The sequence below is a fragment of the Parasteatoda tepidariorum genome, chromosome 4 (assembly GCF_043381705.1).
Source record: "Parasteatoda tepidariorum isolate YZ-2023 chromosome 4, CAS_Ptep_4.0, whole genome shotgun sequence".
Classification (NCBI taxonomy): Eukaryota; Metazoa; Arthropoda; class Arachnida; order Araneae; family Theridiidae; genus Parasteatoda; species Parasteatoda tepidariorum.
In genome coordinates, this window is record NC_092207.1 from 31190663 (window position 1) to 31211300 (window position 20638).

The 20638-nt window shown below is 31.1% G+C and overlaps 1 protein-coding gene across 2 annotated transcripts in view; it reads right to left on the reverse strand.

The window, feature by feature from the left end:
- Window positions 1-20638, reverse strand: part of LOC107456609 (CUGBP Elav-like family member 4) — a 672772-nt gene that overhangs the window by 306715 nt on the left and 345419 nt on the right. The window lies entirely within an intron of this gene.

Consider the following 20638-nt stretch of genomic DNA (forward strand, 5'->3'; position numbering starts at 1 on the left):
ATTTATCAAACTTGGTTTTTCAAATGAAAATATTAAAATATTAGCTTTCATTTTCTTAACAAATATAAATTTACTGTTTCAGAATCTGTATTTCAAGTTTTATTTTATATATTTGAACTAATCATGTTAATTATGCTACAAATTTAAACAACATTTACTGGCAAAATTTGTAAATTTCTAGATTCAGGAATTTATACACGAATTAAAATATACTAAGACTGGATGATTTATTTACAAGAGTATTATTATTTTTCAGAATTTTTATTTGACAAGTTAAGTAAGAGGTAATTAAAAAATTATTAGTTAATAAAACTAGTTTCTGTTAAGTATATAAAAATTAAAACATAAAAATAAAAAATAGAATTTAACACAGAATTCAGAATAGTTTAATGATGATTTCTGAAAAATGTAAAAATAAAGAAATGCGAAAATAAATAAAGTAATAATAACTACTCTATAAAAAATACAAACAAGCATAAAAGAAAAGAAGTAGCAAATCAATCAAACTTGTTTTTCCCAATCTCTATAAAAAATTTTAATTTATGATTTAGATTTTTTTTTCTTACATAAACAAAACTTTTTTGTAACTGTATAAACATAAAACAAAGCAAATAAATTTAGGATGCTTTGCATCCAACGCTCTTTATATGTCTTGTCAAAAAGGAAGTAAAAAACACGCATTAGGGATAATAGATTAATATTTATAAGATGAGAAAAATTGTCATCGAAATTTGTCATTTGTAATGAAAAAATGAATTGTCATTTGTAATGAAAAAAGACGTGATTCCAAAACAACCAAGCCTGTTTGAATGCACCTCGAAAGAGAGAAGACTTGGGAATATATTAAAAACACCTACAGATTTCATAGGGGAACAAAACAAATTACAATGTTTTTTCTGCCAACTTGCTTAGCGCTCTTGTGCTGCTGTTAGTAAAGCCTTTACTCACATCGCAGGGCAGAGAGCTGAGGGTAGTGAGTTCGATGCTGATGGCCAACAGAACATCCGGCATGTATATGCCACAATGAGCACGTTAAATCTGCTGTGGCTAAGAGTCCTTTCATTGATTGTGATATGGAAATTTGGAGAGAGGGATACCAGCTCAGCAACTTTGTCCACGGCGTTTGCACAGAGTCAAAATTACGTGGCATTCTTTCCAAGGCCGCTAAAATATGGAGCTCTAAAAATGAAGCTTGGTGCTTAGCCAGGGTTGATGACAATTTTTTTACTGGTGGTTCATGGGATTTCAATCAACTCTTATTTTTTCCTTGCTAAAATATTAGTCGACAATCCCTAATATATATGATTCTTTAATTCGTCTTGCAAAAAAAATCTTAAAATATACATTAAGTGTCGTATTAACGAAACATTTCGTGTATATATTGAGAGTTGTGTATTTAATATTTGGATGAATTAATTTGAATAAACTATAAGTTAAGAAAGAAATGCGTATTTAAAAGCAATTAAGAATTAAAAATTAAAGTTAAAGTTAAGAACTAAAGTTTAAAATTAAAATAATTTATTTATGCTAATAAAAAAATGATGGGAGCTGAGGAAATATTTGTGTAAGTCTTCTTAAGAGCCTTTCGACACATAAAGAACAATCTAAACTAAATTTTTCTTTCTTTGAAGCTTCCGAAGACGGATTAACATGCATCGTAGAAGTCTTGTCAAAACTCATCATATTTGAAAACGACAATATGAAATAGGTCGTGTCACTTCGCGAAGAAAAATATAACCCTAGTCTCTCTTTTGAAGGGGTCGTAAAAGACATTCGAAATTCTACGAAGACGAAATTCCAGAGGGAGAGAAAGAAAAGACATCAGGAACCGTCGGGGAGAACTTCTCTCAAATGTGCATCTGATAAAGCGTCTTTCAAATTCGTCGCTTTGTCTTTCAGCCGTTGCCAAAGATATATTCGAAATTCCAATGGAACACAACAAAAAAAAAATATAGAAAATCAAAGAATCGATGCCGAAAACTGCAAAGAAAAGAACTAAGGAAAAGAAAGCAAGAAAATAAAAATGGTCCAGAAAACAAAGCTTCGAAGAAATGAGATTTCAAAGGACATTTTCCAATCCGAACTTTGCTTAGTATCATAGGTAGAAAAAGCAACACAGGATTTTGGCAGTACTACTCCTTATATGTATAAATATATAGATATATGTCTATATGCACATATATTTATACAGGTCAGCAACTCTCTTGGCGGCGTTTGGCAAAAGTCCAACCTGGCCTTGAGCCAACTTGTGCCACGACAGTGGGAAAACGTAGATGAGGAGACGAAAAAAAAAAAGAAGAAAAGAACAGTTGCAATTTTCTTTTACGGTGTTATATTATGCATTCAATATCAACACTTTAAAACGAAATCTTAAAACTGGCAAGGCTTGAAAACGGGTTGTTGTAACCGGGCGCAAATATCCGTTCATACTAATTGAGTTACGTCTCAGAGGTTCTTTTGTCAAGTTTCTCTTGACGTTTTGCCATTTCTGTGAAATGGGCTCGAAATCATCGTTCACATCGGAATTGTGAGAGCATGTACTCTTTGTTCGAAATGGCACAAAAGAACGAATTAATTTCCGTTCTAGCGAATGAATTCTGTGATTATGATTGTCCCTTTATGACGTACTGCTTTTTTTTTCTTTATTTGAAAACGAGGAAAATTAATTGGATTTGCGAACCAGTCGTTTAATGCAAATGACAACATGAATATGAATGTCACTCCACGAATTGTAGTGGGAGGTGAGTTAAACGTTGGATAATGCTAATATTTAGTTTGAATTCTTAATCAAAGTAGATTTTATTGCAAATGAATATTTTGCGAATAAAATGTGCATTGTCTCGTGATTAATATATGTATATATTTGTAACTTATATTTCATGAAGTATTGAAAGGGAATGATCTTGCGTAGCTTTATTAATGCAATAATTTTAAAAATGCCAAGCAAATCTAAAATAAAAATTTTACTTCCATCACTGTTTAACAATTTTAAGTAATTTGAGAGTTTATAATACTTGAAAAAAAATCGGTTTTAAGGTTGAACCATAATATTGGTAGTACAAACTGCAACTTTAATAGGATATTAAATTGAACCAAATTTATATTCAAGATAAACATTAGTATCGTGGAATCTAGTATAAGAATTACAATAATATGATTCAATATTGTAACACATGAAAGGTGCTGAAAATCTGGGAGATATTATGATCTAACTCTATTCGAAATGTAGAACACTGTAATAAAACGAATGCAGCTCCAATTTTCGGCAGTTTGGAATTATATCCATTACTTTGTTTGGAATGTGTATACTAACTTATTTTCCCCACTAAAACAATTAAGTTTTGCTTTATTCTCAGAAGTTGTAATTCAACGTTTTTTCTAGAAAATATGTCGAAAAAGATTAATAATTTAATTGCCAATAAAATAGCATTAATAAAATTTCAATCGATATAGTAAAAAAATATAATATACTCTAAAAAATAGGATGTGTTAAAATTTTTTTAATTTAACGCGTAGAACTAAACCGTATACCCATCGCAATTAAATCATAATATCGGGTAGTAAAGTTTAAGAAGGGAAATTTTTCAATAATGTGGTTCAATTTACCCTTGAATTATAACTAATTATATCGTAAAATAATCATTTCAGATTTTTAACTTTTTGTTTTTTGAAATTACTTTTGCTATATTGTACTTTCGGATGTATCGTTCCTCCTACACTCTCTGATGTATCGCGCTTCTTGCGTTCTTGCATGTATCGTGCTTTTCTTGTTTACTAATCTATCGCTCTTGACGCGTTCTCAAATGTAAGGCGCTCTCAATGAGCAGGTTAAAGAGCGGCAACTGAAGAGAAACTAAGATGAAGCGATAAGGATTATAAGACATCTAGTTTGTAGAGTTATGTAAGAAGTTCAGAAAAAATCCACAAGGTGGTGATGTTAGCCGTTTTAGAAAGTACTCTGAAGATTTTTGAATGCATAAGGAAAAAGAAAAGTTTATGCTCCAAAATTCAACGTTATTCCAAATATTATTATTCCAAATATCATATTTTCTGGCTACGCGAAAAATGAAAAGTAATTTTGTTCTTGGAAAAATTTATCGAAATCTCCATTAAAGTTTTTATTTTTTATTTTGTAATAAAAAGGTAGAAATAAATATAAATGATAGTCGTTTATATATATATATATTTAAATTAATGAGGATAAAATCTTGACTGAATGTATCCTAAAATAAAAGCAAAACATTAAGTGTGATTAGTTTATTGATCTATTGAGTTAAAGCAAAAACTTATTTAGATTTTTTATTATTTTTAGATAGTACACGTGACAAAAAAATATCGATATCGACATTTGACAGTCGATCAGTATTCGAAAGACCTTAATATCAAATGTTATTTTTAATTGATTAGATCTTTTTCCTAGTTGTCAATATTTTCTAAATTTATTGAATGTTTTTGACCTAAATATTATATTTTTACACATATATTTGAAACACATTCTTTCTGTTTTAGTAAAGGTGGTATTTTCAAAAAGTTAAATAATAAAAATATATAAACATTTTCGTAGATATTTTATCTACCTACATATATATCTCTGATTGTAAATTGTTGTCCTAAAAAAATAATTTCCTTGATTATCGATAATAACGTATTCAAATAGAAACACTAAAATGTTTTTTTTTTCCTTTTATCTCATTTTCTGCTTTAATATGAATACAAAATAAACTACAGTTGCTAACCTTCATTAAAAATATTAAAATATAATAACCGGTTTCGTAAAATATCTATTTTAGCCGGATAACATCTGAATTTACTACAAATGTATCCCAGAATTGCTAGCAAATAATAAAAAAAAAGTTTAAAATAAACACGCAAACATTTTAATTGGAAACACAACATTTTTACTTTATAAAAACGAGGAATTTCATTGCCGTAGAAAAACATTTCTGCGAACTAAACTTTATAAACTAAAATAGTTTGTGAAGTTAAATTCATGAGAAAAGAGGAGAGATGTCAACTTCATTATCTTCATTTACGTTGATTGCTTAATTAAGAACGTGGCTTAGAAAAGGAAAAGAGCAGTTTAAAAAAAAAGTAGTTTAGCAGGCGTAACCATGCAAGGGAAGATTCAGCACCCTCTAAATGTGCCAGAGACATTAAAGAAAGATTTTAAAAAAACTAGAGAAAGAACTTGACGAAACGGTGCAGTGATTAGCATGATGGATTAGACCTCATTTCTAGCGCCCTCTATTCGCAGTCTGAGAAACATTATGACTAGATTCATTTAAGAAAATGAAAATGCTACTTAAGACAAGATAAAGTGCCTGGTCCTTTCAGTAGTAACGCACTAAGTGCTTTAACTGATCAAGTCTTTGGGGATAATGCTCAACAAAGGGGGAGAAATATTATTTATCATACGAAATTAGAATTACTATTATTTTTGTTCTTTTTTGGATTATTTATGCATACCGTTCACCAGTTCTAGAACTTTTGCACCAATTAGTTACCCAAAGATATTTGCGCGAGTCGGAAATGTCACTTGGAAGAATTAGATTGTTATTTATGTGTTCACATATTAATGAGGAAAGGATTAGAGGTTAAAACTGTTGAGTTTGCTTGTTGACTTCTCAAAGCAGTTCTAGGCTGTAATTATATTTTGTTCTCGCGTTCCCAATTTATTTCGGTAAAAGTTTTGGTTCTGAAAGTACTATTCACTATGAAATGCAATGAATAATTTATCATGTCCGTTGCAAGTCTGAAATGGAAGGAATTAAATTTTATCATTACAAAAGTTAGATTTATTTTAATTATTTCCTCTGCTTTCATTTGCACTTTCTTAGCATTTTAATGTCTCAATATTGATGCTTGTATTAATGAACAGCAAAGGGTTTGCTGTACCCAGCGTGATTAAGCCGGCTCTCTGTGATAAATACCACAACAGATTCATTCTTATTATCTTGTTATTTTGCAGTATTGCTATCTAATTACATGTGATGAAATTTATTGTGCCTTGAGCAGCAAATCATTATAATAATCATATTCGATGCAGAATACCACGTATTCACTTTTTTTTTATTTTACGGGCGCAGACAAAGGCAGGTTTTCTTTCACTCGCTAATAAATTTAATGTTTCGCTTTCATCAGTGACTAAAATGCCCCTGCTTCGATTTCATCGGTAACTTAAAAGACTATATTTCGTTTTCATCAGTGACTGAAAGGTCCAGTATGAATTTACTGTTCCATGTTGTAAATAGATATAATAATAGTTTCGTTTCTACGTTATAGAAATTTTGAAGCTTTGCTGAAATTTAAGAGAATATTAATTTTTTTAAAAGTAAAATTGTCTATAAATCATTGGAATGTTATGGTTAGTCAGTTATGGATAGCATATCTCTTATTCATTGTTTACAATATAATTGAAATAATAAGCCCAGTCATTATTAAAAATATGCTGTGAAATTAGTTGTTAAGGTTGCATCAAAACTTTGTTAATTGGCCTTTGGTAATGATAAGAGATCTCCCAGTGCTTACACTGTGTTCGCTGTATGTGCTGTATGTTTTGCTAATTAAATACATGATGACTTTCAATAAATTTCTACAATTCTAAATTAGTCTATTTACATTCCAAAATTTACACAGAAACAAATATTAAACCAAGCAGATTTTTAAAAATAAATTGATTTCATGAAATAGATTTGCAAGTTCACTAGATATTACTGGGTCCTCGCAATTTCAAAAAACATAATTTATTATTAAAACTACTTAAAATACAGGTAATTTTCTTTTGAACTTTTAGGGAAATAATTCAGCTAGTTGCAAAATAATAAGTAATAGAATGAATAAGAAGTTTTCAATTGACCACTTGGAAATGTAACATTGTTACTTATTTCATACAATTATAAAAATATTTTATCCGTATTCCCATAAAAAAAATACACTGATAAATATATGCATAAAGAGAAATTTGACTCTTTCACGCTGATGAGCTGCCGGTGTCTATTATTTATCTTTATATATATATATATTTCGTCTGTGCGTGTGTTTGTCACTGAACTCCTCCTAAACGGATGGACCGATTTAAATGAAATTTTCTGTGTACCTTCAGAAGGATTCGAGAATGGTTTGTATCTAATTTTTTTTCATTTTTTGGACAGATNCAATATATTTTAAATATATCTTTATTTAATCGTATTCGGATCCAAACTAGACATAGAAACATAATAAATCAAAAATAATATTCACGCACGTTGCATAAAGTCATATTAAACTCTAATACTTATGCATGCCCTTAAAAGAAGTGCATCAAATATATTTGCAAGTATTTGAATAAAGGCAATGATATAGCAGTATTTAGAGTTGAAAATACCAATGTGACTGCTCTTCCAGTGAATAACAACGACGAAATAACGCTGTACCAAATAGGCCGGTACATCAGCTCCAATAAAGCTGTTTGGTGTATCTTTGGTTTCCCAATTAATGAACGGGATCTAACCGTTATTCATTTAGCCGTCCATCTTGAAAACGGGCAGAGCGTATATTTCACGAACGAGACAGCGATTGACCGAGCTATAAATCCACCAAAAACTACACTCGCCAAATTTTTTGAATTGGGTAATCGTACGGATGCTTTTGGCGTCTTTGCACTGACATTACTCTACTCAGAAGTACCACCCTATTTCACAAGGATTCAAAAAAATGGACTCCCCACAAGTAAGGCACACCGGTTGATGCATGTCCCGGATTATTCAAATCAAACGCCTTGGAGAGAATATTTACAGTCAATCCAAGGCAGACTGAGTGCTTTTATTTTCGACTGTTGTTGGTTAATTACACTGGCTCATTGCCATTTCAAGATATACGTAAAGTCGATGGAAATCAGCATCCAACGTATAAAGATGCATGCTTCGCACTCGGCTTGCTGGAAGACGACAACCAGTGGAAATGTATGCTTGCTGAAGCAGCATTGAACTGTACTGCAAAGCAAAATCGTCTACATGTATTAGCTACATGTTTCCCGGCCAGTACAGAAGCGTTATGAGAATATCACAAAGATTCGATGACTGATGATATACGGTATCAATATCGCACACGTTGCAGCGATCTAACGATAGTATTCAGCGATGCTATGTACAATGAAGCACTGATTGCTATTGAGGATCTTTGCATTATTATTGCCAAATTGCCACGCAGTCATTTCGGTATGCTTTCGCCAAATCGAAGTGCATCTGATTTATTAAACACTGACATGAATCGTGAACTTCAATACAATACGATAGAAATGGCAGCGATTGTTACTCGCAATGTTCCACTAATGAATGAGAAACAAAGGAACATTTATGACCGCATTATGCTCGCAGTTTCAGCAGGACAATGTGGATTTTTTTCCTGATGCACCAGGTGGAACTGGCAAAACATTAATTACTTCGCTTATTCTCGGTGAAATACAATCAAATAATAGCATCGCGTTGGCCGTTGCATCATCTGGCATTGCGGCAATTTTATTGGATGGAGGCAGAACAGCTCATTCAGTATTTATGCTGCCACTAAATATTCAAAACAACCCAGATGCAGTGTGCAACATAAAAAATATTTCCTCTATGGCCACAGTGTTCAAACACTGTAAAATTATCATCTGGGATGATTGCACTATGGCACATAAAAATCGCTTGAGGCGTTGAACAGGACATTGAGAGATATAAAAAAATAATGACAAATTATTTGGCGGCACTCTGTTACTCCTTTCAGGTGATTTCAGACAAACACTTCCTGTCATTACGCGTTTAATGTACGCTGAGGAGATCGATGCTTTCTTGAAATCATCTCCACTTTGGCGTAATGTTGAAAAAGTTCTACTAAAAGTAAATATGCACGTCCAAATGCTTCAAGATCCATCTGCTGAAACATTCTCAAAACAATTGTTAGATATCGGTGATGGAAAAGTTACTAAAGATGAGACTGGATGCTTAAATTACCGGACGATTTCGGCACAATCATTGATTCACGAGATGCTTTTATTTGCCTAATATTTCCCGATGTACACACTCAATGCCTTCATCATGAGTGGCTGGCAGAAAGGGCGATTTTAGCAGCAAAAAATGTGGACGTCAACGAATTGAATCTGTAGATGCAACAGTTATTGCCAGGTAACTTGGTGACATGCAAATCCGTTGATGCAGTTTGCTATCCCATTGAAGCTGCAAATTTTCCAACAGAGTTTTTAAACTCACTGGATTTACCTAGCATATCATCGCATAATTTAGTACTCAAAGTTGGATCTCCGGTTATTTTGCTTCGTAATTTGAACCCACCTTGGCTGTGCAACGTCACGCGATTAGTCGTTAAAAATTGATGAATAACGTCATCGAAGTCATTATTTTAAATGACAAATTCCGGGATGAAAGTATATTACTTCCACGAATCCCTATTATGTGCCAATCCCTGTTATGCCAATCCCTATTATGCCTATTATGCCCCCACAGATGTGCCAATTCAATTTAAACGCATTCAGTTCCACATTAGATTGGCATTCGCAATGATAAGGCCAAACAATGTCTGTTTGCGTCTTAGATTTGAGCACACCATGTTTTTCACACAGATACGCGGCATGCTCTCGAGTGGGCAAACCATCCAGTTTATTTGTGTTAGCTAAAGATGGAATGACAAAAAATATTGTACACTCCATTGCACTAAGAGATTAATATTGTTGACTAATATTTTCAGAATTCGCTGTATATATAATTTATAAAAAAAAGTTGCAATGAATTAAAAAAAATTATTATTTGGTGTGTTGTTACTTTCACATTCCGTCATCGTACACAGCGCTCCATGCCTCTTCGACTCATATACCACATACGCACACATTTACAATAAATAAGACTAGGAGGCTTCGCCCCCTGCTCGCCGGCGCTCGCCAACCCCCGGAACTGCTTTCGCAGTTCATTTCGGATTGCTTCGCAATCCGATGCTCGCTTTGCTCGCTCGTTGGATACGTTCTTAACGTCCAGCTTTTGTATACTTTTTTGAACACTGAAGTTCCGAAAACTTTTCACTGTAGAAAATTCTAAACCTGTGCATTTCAATATTAATTTGAAATTGCAAACAGTTCACATATTTTTCTTAATCACACTATTCTAAATTTCAGTTGTTGAGAAAAGTAACTGTTGTAAGTTTTGTTTTAAAGTCTTTCCCACCAGAGGGCTAAAACCATGTGTTGTAAAACAATATGAAATAGTACTGAAAGCCGGATGTAAAGCATCGGCTTCGATGAAGATAATTTTGATAATTCGGTGAGAATTCACCCGATTAGCCATATGATGCTCACTACGTGCTCCTGCGCGCCAAAGCCTATCAATTAAAACGTATTAGCGTTTTATATAATATAGAGTAGCCATATGATGCTCACTACGTGCTCTTGCGCGCCGAAGCCAATAATTAAAAATGAAAATTGTTGCCAACGCGATAAACGAAATATCTTCGGTTTTATTGATACATACGTGAGTATTAGCGTTTTATATAATACTAGGAGGCTTCGCCCCCTGCTCGCTGGCGCTCACCAACCCACGGAACTGCTTTCGCAGTTCATTTCGGATTGCTTCGCAATCGGATGCTCGCTTTGCTCGCTCGTTGGATACGTTCTTAACGTCCAGCTTTTGTATACTTTTTTGAACACTGAAGTTCCGAAAACTTTTCACTGAAGAAAATTCTAAACCTGTGCATTTCAATATTAATTTGAAATTGCAAACAGTTCACATATTTTTCTTAATCACATTATTCTAAATTTCAGTTGTTGAGAAAAGTAACTGTTGTTAGTTTTGTTTTAAAGTCTTTCCCACCAAAGGGCTAAAACCATGTGTTGTAAACCAATATGAAATAGTACTGAACGCCGGATGTAAAGCATCGGCTTCGATGAAGATAATTTTGTGAGAGTGTTTTTGATAATTCGGTGACAATTCACCCGATTAGACACATGATGCTCACTAAGTGCTCTTGCGCGCCGAATCCTATCAATTAAAAATGAAAACTGTTGCCAACCCGAGAAAAGAAATATCATCGGTTTTATTGATGCATAATACGTACGTATTAGCGTTTTATATATAGAAGATAGATATATTTTCATACTCTAGAAATAATTCATATGGCAAAACATCGTTTGCCGGGAAAGCTAGTATATATATATATATCAATTAACTCTCAAATTACAAACAAATATATATTCTAGTACTTTTTAATTTTGAAAAACAGTAATCGTCATTCAGGAAAAAACTGACAGATTATCGGAATTACATTTATTTTAAAATATAAAATCCAAAAAAAATAGGGTTTGATAATAAAAAATTCCCAGCATATTCAAAAATTTATCAGTAATTGATTTTGTAAATTGAAGAAATTTTAATGATTAATAACTGTGTCATTCAGGTTTAAATAAGTTCAAATTTTAAAAATTATTTTTTGGAAGTGATCCATGTTTGATTGAAGTTTACTTTAAACGCAGAAAAAAAGACAGTATTTCATACTGTATTTACTAAACACTAATTATTAAATTGCTAAATGTAATATTCTTCCCTAATTTTGGCATAAATTAGATCTAAATTATGAAAGAAATATCAAAAATATGATTAATGAAAATTCTGCTTTAATGGGTCAACACTTAAAAAAACAAATGCAGCTTCGGAAATAAAACAAATCTACAAAACAAATCGAAACTAGGCACAAAATAACTTTTAGAAAACTTCGCACAAACTGAAACCAATCCATTTAAAACTTCTGAAACAAGATGTGATGGCTGGCTCTTTGAATCTCTCGTGTGGTAAAACGAATTTGCAATTAAAAGCATAAGCATTTCTCTTAGTGTTATCCATGATCTTCCTCAGATATTCTAGAACAAAAATGTCCCAAAAAGAAGAGTCAGCTGTCGAATCTCAAAGGTATCCACTATCACGTACTAAAAGAAGTACTACTCCTTCATGCAAGAAACTAGAAGTCGAGAACTTTTCCATCCCACTTGGGAGAAGAAACCGATAATTCTGCATCCCTCGTGCCATTCTTCACGGAATCCCTGAGGATGAGGATGCGGGGGATGGGAGAACATTCTGATGCATCCCCTCTTCACCCATTTCTTTCATTCCATTCCTTTCAATCGATCTATCTCGTCACACTTCATTACTTTTAATTGAAAACGGGAAGATGGACAAGCAGCTCCAGAATTCCGAACACACACACTGGGTAGTCAATGGGAGGTATGCGATATAAGAAACTACTGGACTGATTAACCATCTGATTAAAAAGATACTTTCGGTGCATTTTTGTCGCTCTTTAAATCCTTTCCATGCTTGAATGCAGTTGCTACAGTGATTACAGAATTTTATTTTATACCTAGTAATTTTGAGAAAAAAAATCAGAAAAATTTAGTTAACAGTAGAAAGGCATACTAGTTTTTTTTTTAAATAAACCAACTCCACGTCTGCCATATGTGTCTAATAATCAAAAGAAAACTTCTAAAGTAATTGCTTATCAGTCTATCCATAATTTAAGAAGTTGTTTAAAATTGTCAAGCGTTAATTAACTATTTTAACTTAGTTATTAAACTGATTATGTTTTAATTATTTTTGGCTCTTAGAGATGTTAAAAAAGGTTTTAAACAATGCTTAATCTGGGGTTTCCTTGATTCAAAATGTTTGACATTAACAAATCTGCTTTGATGGGATTAAGAGAAAATACTAATTGCATAAAAATTAAGGTTGTGATTTTAAAATGTTAATATTTTGAAACTTTCTTCCAATTTAGGTACTGAGAAATGAATTAATAATTTGGTTTTCTATCATTCTCATTACCTATATATTTTTCTTTAAAGAAAAAGCTTTATTCCACTCTACATTTTAGTTTTTTTTTTCACTTGAAGTATATTTTTTTCGTGTCATTAGTTTTTTGAAAGCGCTAAAATCATCTTATTTCACATCCTATTGTTTCAAATTAATTAATAAATATCTTCTAGTGTTTAATTAAAATTTGTGTTAGTTTTTTAATCGCATAAAGGCTTCAATTTTACTTTCATTTCTCTTATTTAGAATATTTATGAAATATAGATGAAAATGCCACTTTCCAATACATCCTTGTTAAGATTTTACTTTATATATTTAAAATTTTAATTCAAGTTTAAAATTGTAAAATGATGGTGTAATTTTACGATTTTAGAACATTGTTCTTTTAAAAAGTATCATAAGTATGACCTGTTCATTTTATTTTTAATTTTTTTGTCAGCAATATTTTTAGAAAAAATATCTTTGAGCAACAAAAAAAAATCAAATCTGCTTATATGTCTAAAAAAAATAAAGCTAAGATATTTAGCATCAACTCAGTATCACTTCTTACTTAATACTTTCTATGTTGACACTCAATAAGCTCACTTGTTTAAATATTATCAGTTGTGAAATTTAAAAAAAAAATAAGTTCAAAAATGCCCGAATGCATGAAATTTCACCATGTTTCTGGCTCTATGAGAACACCAAAAGCACAACATAAGGCAAGTAAGGGAATTTTTACCGAAGCGCTTTGGGGATGAATTCTGGTAAAATTTACAATAAAATGCGATTTCATAACATAAAAATCATTTATTGGGTTAAATTTACCTTCCAGTTTTGTATTTTTACTATTATTTTGAAAATCAGAATTTCCGGTAAACTTTTACCAAATGAACGGGAAAATTACAAATGAATAGTTTGAACACCGTATATTTTAGACTATACCAGCATTATGATTTTGTTTTACCAAAAAATATCATTACCGCTCAAGTTTGGCAATTTTACCAGCTTGCTTTTCTCCGTGTGTTTGCTCGTATTTTTCAATCAATAAATCCAAAGAATATTTATAAGATAAAACTTGTATTAACTTTCCTCAAAAAAAAATCAGTTATTACGAAATTGTAACAAAATAAATCCCTTCTTCTCCACCTAAAGAAATCAAATTGAATTTTCTAAAATCTACTTTACTTAATTTTGTATTTCACACTTTATCAGTTTATTAAAATTTTCCTTACGGTTTTTGTAATAATAAGACCAAAATTACATGCTAAAAGCTGTAAACAAACGGTTAACTTAAATATCAGTAAATTAAGCATTTTTTCTACCATAAGTCCGAAGTATATTTACAATAAGATCATCTTGGTCTTAACATTCTACTAAGAAAAAAGATTTTAGTTCCTCCGAGGAAGTAAAGTTTCTGCATCTGTGTCTAAAGAAATCAAATTTAGTAGTTTTCTTTTTCCTTTTTTAGACCTAAAAGTATACCCAAAGGAAACCAAAAGTGTCATCTTCTCATCCGCTAAGATTTTCAGTTCAAAACAACTTTTTTTTCTTAGTAAAAAAAAGAAAGAAGAAATATAAAAGACTTTGAGAGATTAATTTTCTGTTTCTCTTTTTTTTCCAGTCTGTCAACCTTTTATGTCTTATCAAATTCTAGAAAAAGTTCTCTTCTTTTTTTAATCTGAAGGGCATTGCAGTTTATGAAGAACTTAAAATGCTTTAAGGGAAGTCGGTAGGGTAAAATATCAATAATGCTAAAACTGACCTTTTTTCGATGTACCTTTTCTTATGATATCGCTTTTCTTATGAAACTTCTTATGATGTCGCTTTGATATATTTTGGGAATATTTGAGATTATATCAGTTGTATGCTGTGAGTATGTCTTAGTGTTAACTGGAATATTTTTGAGTTAAAAATTCAACCTGTTATGTCTTACCGAATTCTGGAAAAAGATCCTTTTTTTTATGTGAAAGGCACAGTAGTTAATGAAAATAATATCAATAATGCTTTAACTGACCTTTTTTTATGTATCTTTTCTTACGATATTGCTGACCGTTTTTGATGTATCTTTTCTTACTATATTGCTCACCTTTTTTTGATATATCTTTTCTTATGAAACTTCTTATGATATCGCTTTGAAATATTTAGGAGATATTTGAGGCTATATCAGTTGTATGCTGTGAGAATGTCTCAGTGTTAACTGGAATACTTTTTGAGTTAAAGATTCAACCTTTTAGGTCTTATCGAATTCTGGAAAAAGCTCCTTTTTTTAATCTGAAGGGCATTGCAGTTTATGAAGATAATATCAATAATGCTAAAACTGAACTTTTTCGATGTATCTTTTCTTATGATATCGTTATTCTTATGAAACTTCTTATGATATCGCTTTTCTTTTGAAACTTCTTATGATATCGATTTAAATATTTCAGAGATATTTGAGATTATATCAGTTGTATGCTGTGAGAATGTTTTAGCGTAAGCAGAAAAACTTTTTGAGTTATGAAAGGGTTTTACACAAAAATGATGAAACCTTTAAAAAAATATTAAAAGTTTTCAGTTCTTTTTTTTTTTTAACAAATTTCTGTCAAAGATATCTATTACCGTTATCACAGTGTAAGCATGCATATGTAAATGTTCTGTCAAAAACAAAGTGAAGCAATTTTTTGTCTTAATGCTGAGAAAAAGTACATCGAAAAAGGTCAGTTTAAGCATTATTGGTACATGCCCTAGCGACACCCCTTAAAAGTAACCTGGCATTCTTATTTAAAGCTACCATTAGTAATATCGATAATATTTTTCAAAAAGCTGAAAACCTTTTTAGAAATCTTTTTCGGTGCCCTTCTTTAACAAAAAAAAACTTATTTTTCTATTAGGAAAATGTATATTTTATTATTAGCGTACAAATCTTTAATTTTCTTTGATATAACCTCAGCATGTTATACCAACCCGTTAATATAAAACTTTTTAATACAACAAATAACTTATAACTAATACATTTTTTTTAAATTTAATGTAAAAACTTAATATAAAATTCTAAATGATACTGTTATTTTGCTACTGGTCCTTAAAGACATAATAGTATTAATTCTTACAATTTCTAAATATTCTAGGAAGAAATGAGTTAATATAAAATTGATAAATATTCAGTTTCAAAATTCTCATAGGATTTCATTAGAGTCTAAATTCAAATACTGTTATTTTATAGTATCTGTCACTTGTATTTTAATATAAAATCTTTTAATGAAACAAATAACTTAAAACTAATACATTTCATTTATAATCCTGGGGGAGAAATACAAAATACTAAATCCTATTGCTTGTTTTTCAATACCTCTAAAAGCACAATGGTATTATTTCTCACAATTTTTAACTAAAATATAATAATAATAATACAAATTTGCCAAATTTGTAATTTCAAAAATCTCATAGGAATTTCTGAGATTGCAAATTCAAATCCTGCTTTCGTATTATCTCTGCTTTGTGCTCGCGAACATAAAATCTTTTAACACAACATATAACTATAATATTTTTTTTAATATTCTGTATATATACTACATGGTAATGGCATTTCTAGCAACAAAAAAAGTCCCATAATTCTGGTTAATAAAGCCAAGATACACGGTATTTAAACCATTCATTTTTCAAATTTTACAATCATATGATAATGGCTTGCAGAAAGTCTGGTTTTAAAAATTATAGTTTGTAGTACCACACATTTTGTAAAAAATACAGAAATGAAAAGTAAATTCAACCGAATAATTGATTTTTATGCCATGCTTTAAAGCATCATGAAGAAATTACCCAAATTAACCACGTTTACTAAGTTTTATTTCATATAACACTATATAATGTTTTTAATAAAATCATTACCAAAAAAATTACCTAGCTTTTTGGGATCCCATAGAGCAGAAACACCATAAATTTTGCCATATTCTAATAGTTTTGACTATACTTTTTCTAGAGCAGCGATGGCTAAAGTGATAGAGCGTTCGCTTTCCGGTGAACCGGGTTCGAATCCCAGTCGATACGAATTTCGCATCCGCCTTTCACCGACCACAGTGTTGACGTGAAATATCCTCAGGGGTCGACGGATCATGAGTTAGAATCATCTTGCCTTTAGTCTAAGTGTGAAAGGTTTCGTGGTCATCCTCTCTGTAACGCAAACACGCGTTAGTTCCATCAAAAAGTCCTCCACGAAGGCAAATTTCTCCCAATACTCGATCCAGGAGTTCTTTTGTATTCTGGATTGGGTTCAAAATTACAAGGCTGCGGAGTTAAATATTAGTAGTCGTAAACCCAAAAATTGGATCAGCTAATCAACGAGGGTTATATGTTTATATATATTTTTTTTTGGTGTATAATGATATATATTACTGAATATTTTAAAGTTAGTCATTAAAAAAGCAAAATATTATTTCTTAAAATACATGTAAAAAAATAATTCATATGAATCACCTTTAAGCATGCACTTTTGGATATTCCAGAATATGATATTAATTTTTCATCTTATCTAACGAATTGTTCCTAGTTTAGAAGTTGTGGAATTGACGAAATAAATATTTCTTTAGGAATAGCGATCAAAACATTAAGTACTTGGAGATAGATGAAAGCTTTGGGGATTGGACATCCATTAGAGAGCATTACGGATTTACCTAACCCCCCCCCCTTCAGTCTCTTTGTCCCTCTTTCTGACCTTCTACGCTGACAGCCCCTCACCCATGACGTCACGGGGGATTTTCAGAAACCTAGTGAAGGCTGATTAGTTTTAATGCCATAGGACGTCTATAGTATCAGGAATAGAACTTGATCCAATAATTTTGTGATAGATTCAATAGATTTGCACTAGGTTCTCCTAAAAGGAGGTTATTGTTTTTAAAAGAAATAATAAGTTTTCTTGTTTGTGATGACGAATTTCAAAGCTTGTTAAAAGTTTTATAAAGCGCCGAGCCTGAAGAAAAGTAGGAAATGGTAAATCCGTTTTTCAGAACTAATATAAGGGATAAAATGAACAAACAATTTCAAAATATTTGTCTTCAGTCTTAAGAAACTGAGTTTTTTTTTTATCTACTACTTTTTTCTATGAAAAACTTATTAAGAACTGGAAATTGGAACTGCTTTAAAAAATAGTAAAATGCGTATTATTCTGAAAAATTACTCGAACAATTATAAGTAAAAAATTTACGAATTTTTACAAATTAGGGAATTTTATGAGTTCAGGGGGACTGCATCTGAAAAATGGAAATGAATTTCCTTTAAAATTCACATTAGAAGAACCCAAAACTCTAAAAAAAAAATGTCATTTATTTAAATAGAAGAAAACAATAAGTATTGCGTTGCTGCACGTTAAAGTACGATTTTTTTTCACAAATTTAAAATTGACGTACTCTAAAAAATGTTTGGCACTGGAGGGGGATCAATAACTTCGTTTGTCATACAATTTCTTTAAAAGTCAAACGCTATATATTTGTTTACTGTAGCTCTTGGTGAAATCAAGATTTCTTTTATTCCGTTTAAATAGTTTGATTATTAAAAAAAACTGTCAATCAAGACATCCTTTTTGTATATCAGTTTTTACCACTATACCAAATTTTACATATAAAGAAAACTATTTTTGCCTGACGTACTATGGATATTTTTTGTTTAATACATAAGCTATTAATATATAACAAATGATAAAAATTAAAAACTTCTGAAATTAAAAGAACTTGACTACCGTTAGCCACAGCAGGTGTTCCCTATAAGACAGATAACAGGGAAAAAGAAATGAAAAGACATAAAGATGTCTATTTTATATGTACAATATTATTCCAATCATCTTAAATAAATACAAGGAAAATATTTCAGACAATTTTTCAAAATGGGAAGATGAGTAAAATAAGATGCAGATAAGGTAAATTCACCACTTATTTCTTGTCATAAAGTATCAAAAATGATAGCAAAGTTTGTCAACAGATGGCACCAATTACCATGGAGCTGCAAAACCTTGTTTTCAGCTGCTTGTTCGATCCAACAGAAATATATATATATATTACGTAATAATTTTTGTGTAAATTCTGTATTATTCATAACCACTTCAAACTTTACTAGCATTTACTAATGCATGTGAATTGAAAATGAAAAATATTAACTATTCACTTATCAAACTTAATTAGCAATAACTTAACTTGCGTAATGAGCAAATTGAGTTTCTACTTGAGATTCCAATCCAATAGAGGAGAGAGAGAGAAAGAGGGAGATGTGTCATAGCTTCTAATGGAAGGGACTGTTTGTGACACGGAGCCATGAGGAATTTGAAGTGGATCACACGTTTATTGACACTCGACAATTTTCAACCAATCAGCGCCTGCCTCCTCTCTGAACGAAGAACACTTGAATTCTTACTAACCGTCCTTTTTCCAGAAGAGTATCTCGCGTTCGATATTGGTGAAGTGGGCAAAAAAATATCACCCTCGGTATTCTTAATAACAAGACACTTGAAAACATTGATCGAGTAGAGATGGATAGAGCTATATTTACCAACGCTTCTTCTCTGGGAACATTAGTAACGGCAATTTGAATCTCATGATTCAGACTTGTTTTGATATCGATGTGGAATTATTTCGATAATGAAATGATGTCAACGCAATTCATGGTGATTGTAATTCAGTTATATTTCACGGATGTTTTTTTTTGTATCTTGATTATTTTTGTAACAAAAAACAATAGTTTGTTTCGAAATGTAGAGGAATAATGCACGATAATTTTTTTAAAAAGTAGTTTATGTAAAACTGACGTTTTTATATTACCCTCCAAATGCGTATTTCTTTAGAGGAAAATAATCGATAATTATATATTTCTTTTTAGTTTTTTTTTATAGAAAAGCAATGTTTTTTTATTCCTTCTATACCAAAGTATATGGTAAGCTGCATGTTTAGTAAAATTTTACTCAAAAGAAAAAAATGCCACAAGCCTCTATCAGCAAGAACTTGCAATTTTATTAAAAAAGTAACAGTGCATAGCCTTTGTTGGAGACTGTTTCATGAACAAGAAATGTTTAATAAAACATTTTTTTCAAATATGTACACTGTTAAAAATTCAGGATCAATTTACAGTAAAAAGTCCTGCCACTCTGAGTGCATCATCCGCAAAATCCACTTAACTGTAAAATCCCGTTTACGGTAAATCCCCTCTGCTGGAAAGTTCCCTCTACTGTAAAGTCCACTCCACTGTAAAGTCCACTCTACTGTAAAGTCCACTCTACTGTAAAGTCCATTTCACTGTAAAATCCACTTTCTTGTAAAATCCATTTCACTGTAAATCCATTTATACCGCAATTTTTGCAGTAATATATTTTAATCACAGTCGTATAGCATTAAACATTACTGTAAAATTTACGATAGATCAGATTTTTTGTTCCGTAAAAGTTGACGGTAAAATAGGATTTTGTGGTAAAAATTACTGGAACCCTGAGTGCCAGTACTTTTCACCGTAATTTAATCTGTAATAATGTAGAATGTTTGATAGTGTAGTTCAAGTTAAAGAACCGAGATAATCCCCCCAGCAGGTTCATTTAAAATAAAATGAAGGCGTATCAAGTTAGATACCACAATAATTTAATACTTTAAAGTAATTATTTGAAAACATGAAATAATATTCTCCATATTCCTTAATATAAATTCTTGGAATAAAATAAAACGTGCAATATTTTGTTATGATATCTAAATGGTGAATCCTAATACCGTTGTATTCGTTGAAAGAATCATATAGTACAGAGTCAAGAAGTCAATGAAGGCAGTGCTAATCCACTTCTGTATCAATTCACGTTGAATATTAGTTATCCTTTATTTTTGTCTTTAATCACCTAA